The following is a 9,022-nucleotide window of genomic DNA, read 5'->3' as shown; positions in this document are numbered from 1 at the left end:
AAAGATGTGCAGGTTCACTGGGTCCTCTTGCATTTTCACTGACATGTGGGACCACATGTGAGAAAACACACGATGGGCTTCGCGCGTCCGCTGGCTAACTGAGGAGAGAGAGAGAGGAGGGCTGAGCACGGACTCCAGGAAATTTCGCGACAATGTGAGTAGTACTAGTGGTGTACCGTACTCCTAGAGAGATAATGTGTTCGCTCTACGTAACCAACACCTCGATATAGTGGGGTGGCATGGGACATAACTAGCATTCACGTCTAGCAGTAGGGCACATGCCACCCAGACGAGTCCCATCTGACACCAATTTTCTTGGAGTCCATGCTACAGCCATCTCTTCTCCCTCATGTTTTCTTAGCCATCCCGCAGTGGGCGGGGTGGGGGTTTGCCGATAGTCAGTTTGCTCAACTGCGGTCCCACTTGTAAGTGAAAATGCAACACAGCACGCATTCCCCCTTTAGCGGCATGCCAGACCAACCGTGTGGGGGTGCGACGAGAACATGACAGGCTTTTCCTTTTGAACTTGTAACTTGTAAAATTTGGTTCTGCTCAATGGCGCAACCGATAGATAGAAATAATGATTTTCCCTAGAGTAATGAGAAGTTTGGTTTTGGCGCGGTTCATGCATGGAGTACGTACGGAAATTATGAAGTTGGTGCGAAAGATAAGATAATTAATAGTAGTACCATATACTACCACATGGATTTGACGGAGAGATAAAGATACATATGGATCCATCAACGACATCCTCACGCCCTAGTGCGCCGGGTCACCAACCGACGTGTGAGGAGCAGCGGCGTTGGCGGCGAGCTCAACGTGCTTCTGAACAATGTCGTCTAAGGTTGCCCTGCGGTCCAAGAAGGCCAGCGCCCTATCGTCCTCCTCTTGCACGTAGTATTACTTGTGGACGATTTGCGTGTAGACGTGGGTGATTATGTCGATGGTGTCTTGCTACGCTAGGCGCTACGCGGCGAGCGCGACCTCGAGGTGGACATTCTCCGGCGCGATGGCGGGCAAGTCATAGAGCCACCAGTGCCTCGAAGAGGTTGTCACCATAGAGGCCATTGAGGGTGGCGGGCATCGCAGAGCCTGCGCGCATAGGCTGGAGGCATACGTCAAGGTCGTCCACGAGCTTTTTTACGATAGTGAACTTGTTGAGGAAGCCAACGAGGACCGCATCGAACAAGGAGATGAAGCTGTTGTCCAATCGGCCTCTTGCCCTGGCAGCCTCAAGCACGACTGATACGTCTCCAACGTATCTACTTTTCCAAACACTTTTGCCCTTATTTTGGACTCTAACTTGCATGATTTGAATGGAACTAACCCGGACTGACGCTGTTTTCAGCAGAATTGCCATGGTATTATTTTTGTGCAGAAATAAAACTTCTCGGAATGACCTGAAAATCAATGGAGAATATTTTTGGAATATATAAAAAATACTGGCGAAAGAATCAAGGCCAGGGGCCCACACCCTGTCCACGAGGGTGGGGGCGCGCCTACCCACCCTAGGCACACCCTTTGCCTCGTGGGCCCCCTGGTGCTCCACCGACCTCAACTCCAACTCTATATATTCATGTTCGGGGAGGAAAAAATTAGAGAGAAGGATTCATCGTGTTTTATGATATGGAGCCGCCACCAAGCCTATTCTCTCTCGGGAGGGCTGATCTGGAGTCCGTTCGGGGCTTCGGAGAGGGGATTCCGTCGCCATCGTCATCTTCAACCTTCCTCCATCACCAATTTCATGATGCTCACCATCGTGCGCGAGTAATTTCATCACAGGCTCGCTGGACGGTGATGGGTTGCATGAGATTTATCATGTAATCGAATTAGTTTTGTTAGGGTTTGATCCCTAGTATCCATTATGTTCTGAGATTGATGTTGCTATGACTTTGCTATGCTTAATGCTTGTCACTACGGCCCAAGTGCCATGATTTCATATATGAACCTATTATGTTTTCATGAATATATGTGAGTTCTTGATCCTATCCTGCAAGTCTATAGTCACCTATTATGTGTTATGATCCGTTAACCCCGAAGTGACAATAATCGGGATACTTACCAGTGATGACCGTAGTTTGAGGAGTTCATGTATTCACGAAGTGTTAATGCTTTGGTCCGGTACTCTAATAAAAGGAGGCCTTAATATCCCTTAGTTTCCGAGAGTACCCCTTTCCACGGGAGGCACTACTAGGAAAAGACCTACTAATGACGCACCAGTGTTGCGTACTAATGGCGCACTACTGGTGCGCCATTAGTATCACACCATTAGTATACCATATACTAATGGCGCACCACTGGTGCGTCATTAGTATACCATATACTAATGGCGCACCAGTGGTGCGCCATTAGTATGCCCAGAGGTGCGCCATTACTATCTGACTTAGTAATGGCGCACCACATAGAAGTGCGCCATTAGTAATAATTTTTTTCAATTTTTTTTCAAATTTTTTCAAATTTTTTTTATTTTTTTTCAATTTTTTTAAAAAAGATTAATCCATAGTGACCCGAGATTAAGAAAAAAATAAAAAAATCGCACTCTGTGGTCAAACTTCCTGGAAGGTTACCCATCCTCACACTACTCCAGCCCAAGCACGCTTAACTTCATAGTTCTATCCAACCCAGCACCACCTCACTTCACAGGCACTTGTTGATATATCTATCATATCAATCCTATTAAACATTGCTGATGTCTAGGACTTTGTTCATGTTCATGAGTATGATGAAATTTTGAAAAAATATTTCAAACTTCCCGGTCATATTACGTATCATATTTTGAAAAATAATTCAAATTTTTTTTGAAACTAATTTTTTTCTGTTACTAGTGGCGCACCTAGCAAACGGTGCGCCACTAGTAAGTTTTAATTTTTTTGAATTTTTTCCCTCCGGATCTTAAAAGCCCCGTAACTTTTTTCTGTTAGGTTTTTGGGGATTTTGAAAATGTTTAACGGGGTTCATATAAAAAACTTTTTAATCCGAGTTCGTATGCAAAAGTTATGCCCATTTTACAAATTTTAGAGAGATTTTGCAAAGAAAGTCGAAATTCATAGTTGTAAATTTTCCCAACAACTAGACCACATATCACATAGGAAACTTATTTTCTTTTATTTTTTTGGACATTTCCATCATTTTCTTTTATTTTTTGGACTGAAAAGGCGGTCCACGGGGGGGGGGGGGGGGGTGCATTCGGTACGTTTTGGGCCAAGTTAGTAATGGCGCATCGCGGGGGTGGTGCGCCATTACTAGTTAAACTAGTAATGGCGCACCACACCCACGGTGCGCCATTACTAGTTTTGAAAAACAAATTCTGATTTTTTTAACAAAACTTAGTAATGGCGCACCAGTTGACAGTGCACCATTACTAGTTTTAACTAGTAATGGCGCACTGTCCACTGGTGCACCATTACTAGTTTCGAAAAAATAAATAAAAAATTTTTGGAAAAAATTTGAAATTTTTTTAGTAATGGCGCACCGTGGGAGTGGTGCGCCATTACTAGTTAAACTAGTAATGGCGCACCACTCCCACGGTGCGCCATTACTAGTTTTGAAAAAAAATGAAAATTTTTTTTGTTACTAATGGCGCACCGTGGATGTGGTGCGCCATTAGTATTTGGACACTAATGGCGCACCAACACATGGTGCGCCATTAGTATATATATATACTAATGGCGCACCACATGTCTGGTGCGCCATTAGTGTCATTTCCATCTATAGCCCTTTTCCTAGTAGTGAGGGTAGGACAAAAGATGTCATGCAAGTTCTTTTCCATAAGCACCTATGACTATATTCGGAATACATGCCTACATTACATTGATGAACTAGAGCTAGTTCTGTGTCACCCTATGTCATAACTATTGCATGAGGAATTGCATCCGACATAATTATCCATCACTGATCCACTGCCTACGAGCTTTTCACATATTGATCTTTGCTTATTTACTTTTTCGTTGCTACTGTTACAATCACTACAAAACCAATACTATTACCATTGCCACTGTCACCGTTACTTCCATATTACTTTCCTACTAAATACTTTGCTACAGATATTAAGTTTCCAGGTGTGGTTGAATTGAGAACTCAGTTGCTAATACTTGAGAATATTCTTTGGCTCCCCTTGTGTTGAATCAATACATTTGGGTTGAATACTCTACCCTCGAAAACTGTTGCGATCCCTTATACTTGTGGGTTATCAAGACTATTTTCTGGCGCCGTTGCCGGGGAGCATAGCTCTATTCTTTGAGTCACTTGGGATTTATATCTGATGATCACTATGAAGAACTTGAAAGATAAAAGAACCAAGATTTTTCCATCAACTACGAGGGGAGGTAAGGAACTGCCATCTAGCTCTGCACTTGATTCACCTTCTATTTTGAGTAAACTTGCGACACCTACTCCTGCTATTCATTCTGATATGTCGCATGTTATTGATGATGCCACTTTTGCTTTGCATGATGCTTATGATGATACTCCTTCTATGCTTGATAATATTGTGCCATTAGGTGAATTTCTTTATGAACAGCTTGCTAGGGTTAGAGAGAATGAAATTATTGAAACTGATAATATTGATGAAAGTGATGATGAAGATTCTCCCCCTGGATATGAATTGCCTGTTGTTCCTGAGGGTTATGTTATGGATGAGGAAACTGCTAGAGACTTCTTAGCTTGCAATGATAGATATGATCTTAAGAAATTATTAGCTAAGCTCAAAGAAAAGTCTCTAAATGCTAGAATGAAATATGACCCTGCTTTTGCTACTTCACCTATCTTTATTTCCGATATGGATTATGATTTCTCTGTCGACCCTGAGTTAATTACTTTGGTTGAATCTGATCCTTTTTATGGCTATGAATCTGAAACTGTTGTGGCACATCTTACTAAATTAAATGATATAGCCACCCTGTTCACTAATGATGAGAAAACTCGCTATTACTTTATCCTGAAGTTGTTTCCATTCACATTAAAGGGTGATGCTAAAACATGGTTTAATTCTTTTGATCCTGGTTGTGTGCGTAGTCCCTAGGATATGATTTATTACTTCTTTGCTAAATATTTCCCCGCTCATAAGAAACAATCTACTCTAAGGGAAATATATAACTTTGTGCAAATTGAAGAAGAGAGTCTCCGACAAGCTTGGGGGAGGCTTCTCCGATTACTTAACGCCTTTCCCGATCATGCTCTCAAGAAAAAATAAATACTTGATATCTTTTATAATGGACTAACCGATGCTTCCAGAGACCACCTGGATAGTTGTGCTGGTTATGTTTTCAGGGAAAGAACAGTTAATCAAGCTGAATTGCTATTGAATAATATGTTGAGTACTGAAAATGATTGGATACTTCCTGAACCAACTCCTAAGCCAACTCCGAAGAAAAGCGGTATTCTATTTCTCAGTCCTGAAGATATGCAAGAGACAAAGAAATCTATGAAAGAAAAAAGTATTAAAGCTGAAGATGTTAAGAATTTACCACCTATTGAAGAAATACATGGTCTTGATAACTCGACACAGGTAGTGCAGGTAAATTCTCCCTATAGATTGGATGAAGGTGATATTCCTCGTTATAAGTCTGCTAGCCAATGCTTGGATGAGTTTGATAATTTTATTGTTAAACAAGAAAACTTCAATGCTTATGTTGGTAGAAAATTGAAATGTAATTTTTATATGATTGAACACTTGAGTGATTATATGTCTAGAGTTGAAGGTGAACTTAAACTTATTAGCAAACATGCTTCTATGGTTACCACTCAAGTAGAAAAAGTACTTAAAGCTCAGAATGATTTGCTCAATGAATTAAATAGTAAGAAAAATGACAATGATGTTACCTTTGTATCCTAAGGGCCATCCTAAGAGAATTGAGCAAGATTCTCAAAGAACTAATGTTGATGCACCTAGCTCTTCTAAGAAGAAGAAAAAGAAAAATTATAGGACTTTGCATGCTTCTAGTGAACCTATTGTTGACACACCTGAGAATCCCAATGGCATTTCTATTTCTGATGCTGAAACACAATCTGGTAATGAACATGAACCTAGTTATAATGTTAATGATGATGTTCATGTTGATGCTCAACCTAGTAATAACAATGATGTAGAGATTGAACCTGCTGTTGATCTTGATAACCCACAATCAAAGAATCAACATTATGATAAGAGAGACTTTGTTGCTAGGAAGCACGGTAAATAAAGAGAACCATGGGTTCAGAAACCCATGCCCTTTCCTCCTAAACCATCCAAGAAATAGTTTGATGAGGATTTTGAGTGCTTTGCTAAAATGATTAGACCTATCCTTTTGCATATGCATTTGACTGTAATGCTTAAAATGAACCCTTATGCTAAGTACATGAAGGATATTATTACTAATAAAAGAAAGATATCGGAAGCTGAAATTTCCACCATGCTTGCTAATTATACTTTTAAGGATGGAATACCAAAGAAACTAGGAGATCCAAGAGTACCAACTATACCATGCTCCATTAAATGATACTATGTTAAAACTGCTTTATGTGATCTTGGAGCGGTTGTTAGTGTTATGCCTCTCTCTTTGTATCGTAGACTTGATTTGAATAAGTTGGCACCTACTAAAATATCTTTGCAAATGGCTGATAAATCAACTGCTATACCTGTCAGTATTTGTGAGGATGTGCCTGTTGTGGTTGCAAACGTTACTATTTTAACGGACTTTGTTATTCTTCATATTCCCGAGGACGATAGTATGTCGATTATCCTTGGTAGACCCTTTTTGAATACTGCAGGGACTGTTATTGATTGCAACAAAGGCAATGTCACTTTTCATGTTAATGGTAATGAGCATACGGTACACTTTCCGAGGAAACAACCTCAAGTCCATAGTATCAATTCTTTTGGACAAATTCCAACAATTACTATTGGAGGTTTTGAATTTCCACTTCCTACTGTCAAGAAGAAATATGATATACTTATTTTGGGGGACATGCATATCCCCGTTGATGTAACCTAGTGTAATTCATAATTTCTTCGGTTTCATGCGATTCGGAATGAGTTTGTTAACAAGACTTGATCAACCTTGTTAGTGGATTCCTTTTGATGAGCATGAGATGGATGAAGTTAGAAAGCACAACTCTCTGTACCCTCCTTTTACTTTCTGTTATTTAGATTAAATAAAGTAAAAATAGTATTTCTGTCTGTTTTCTGAATTATCCATGTAATAAAAAATACCTCGAAAATAAAAGTTCTCCAAACGCCCCGAAAATGAAATATGATTTTTCTAGAATATTTAAGAATTATTGGCACTAAGAACATACCAGGGGGCCTCACCATGTGCCCACGAGGGTGGAGGGCTTACCCACCCCCTAGTAGCACCCCCTGCCTCGTGGACCCCACGTGGGCCCCCTCCACTTATTCTTGCACCCACACACTTCGTATTCCTCCTGAAAAAATCCCCACCAAGCTCAAACCTGTGTTCTAGGTCATCTTGCTGCCATTTTCGATCTCCTTGCTCAAAGCTCCATTCACAAAACTTCTTTGGGGGATTGTTCTTCGGTATGTGACTCCTCCAATGGTCCAATTAGTTTTTGTTCTAGTGCTTTATTTATTGCAAATTTTGGCTGCTTAGGTGACCGTGTTCTTGAGCTTGCATGTCAAATTTATGTGGTCAAAAGTAGTTTTAATGCATGATATGGCCTCTAGGCACTTGTAGGAGTAGTTGCTATCAATTATGTGGTCAGAAATTTTTTAGAGGAAAAAATATGTTTAGGAAAATGTACCAAGGTGGTTTCTCAAGGAAGCAAGGACCCCAGGCCCACGATACGTGAGCTGGACTATGAACTACCAAGAGATGCTCAAGTGCGGCCTTGTGAATGGCCGTTAGAAGATTTTATGGTCCAAGCAGGAATTAAGGAGGAATTTGACGCGTATGTGCATAATGCTGAGCTTGAGGGCTTCGTGTCAGATAAGTGCCCCCAATATTATCACTTAACTGATTCCTTTGTGAGAAGGTTTAAATTTACCTCATCACGTAATTCTCACACTGTCCTATTTGATCTCTATGATAAATCTTATACCATGGACTTAGAATATTTTAATACTGCTTGTAAACTCCTGCAGTGGGGTAGTGTTAGTGAACCTCGCAAATCCGAATTTAAAGAATTTCTTGCTAGTATCACTGTGGGGGAATCTAGAGAAATAACACAAGCTACCATAGGGAGCATTCATTTTCCTGCCATACATTATTTTGCTCTCTTCATGGGTAGATGCATTAACGGTCAAGATGAGGCTTGCCACATGTGCGTTCCAGATCTTAGTGTCCTCTAGAGTGAGGTATTGGGTGATAAACAATACAACTTGGGGGCTATTGTTTCACGTAGGTTGCATCTTAATAGTTTAAGTGGAGAATTGTTTGGTGGAATTTATGCAACTCGTGTAGCTAATTTTCTTGAGATACCCATACATGAGAATGATATTGAATTGCCTCCTGCTTATCAAGATTATAATGCTATGGTTCGTCATTAGTTTGGTGAGAGGAACGATTAGTTCCTCCAGTACCGACTAATCTTTGACAGACGGCGCACCATCCATGTTGCTCTGCTTGCTCCTGCTTTCCTTGACTTTCAGGCAAAAGGGAGATATGTTATAACTAGTGAGGAGATGAACGAGTACGAAAGGAGGACAGAGGCAGCTCGCCTCCAAGCTGCAGCTCGTCAATCAGTAGTCGCTGCATCTTAGTACGACCCCAGCTACAACTTTGGATTTCCACCAGGCCAGCCGTGGCCATAAACCAACTTAGGCCAAAAGCCTAAGCTTGGGGGAGTACGCATTTCTCACCGACATTACATTCATGTTCACACACTCATGCCAGTTGTCAGTGCTCATACTTTTCATTGTATCATCCATGCTAGTTTAATTTCTTTTTAAGCCTTCTTCTTGTGTGTTTGAAAAACCTTAAGAAAAACCAAAAAAATTAGTTGTAACTTTTAGCTAGTTTACTTTCCATGCTTGTAGTAGTAATAATTAAAAGAAAACCCAAAAGATTTCTCATTCTTCTTTTTCTTG

General features: G+C 40.6%; 1 pseudogene; it reads left to right on the top strand.

The window, feature by feature from the left end:
- The first annotated feature begins 4,270 nt into the window (after nt 1–4,270).
- On the top strand, nt 4,271–8,695 carry LOC147979423 (uncharacterized; annotated as a pseudogene).
- Nucleotides 8,696–9,022: the final 327 nt, after the last annotated feature.

Source organism: Triticum urartu, chromosome 3A (assembly GCF_056163025.1).
Source record: "Triticum urartu cultivar PI428250 chromosome 3A, HENAU_Tu73, whole genome shotgun sequence".
Classification (NCBI taxonomy): Eukaryota; Viridiplantae; Streptophyta; class Magnoliopsida; order Poales; family Poaceae; genus Triticum; species Triticum urartu.
The sequence above is the reverse complement of the archived record's forward strand: the minus strand, read 5'-3'. Positions and strand labels throughout refer to the sequence as shown.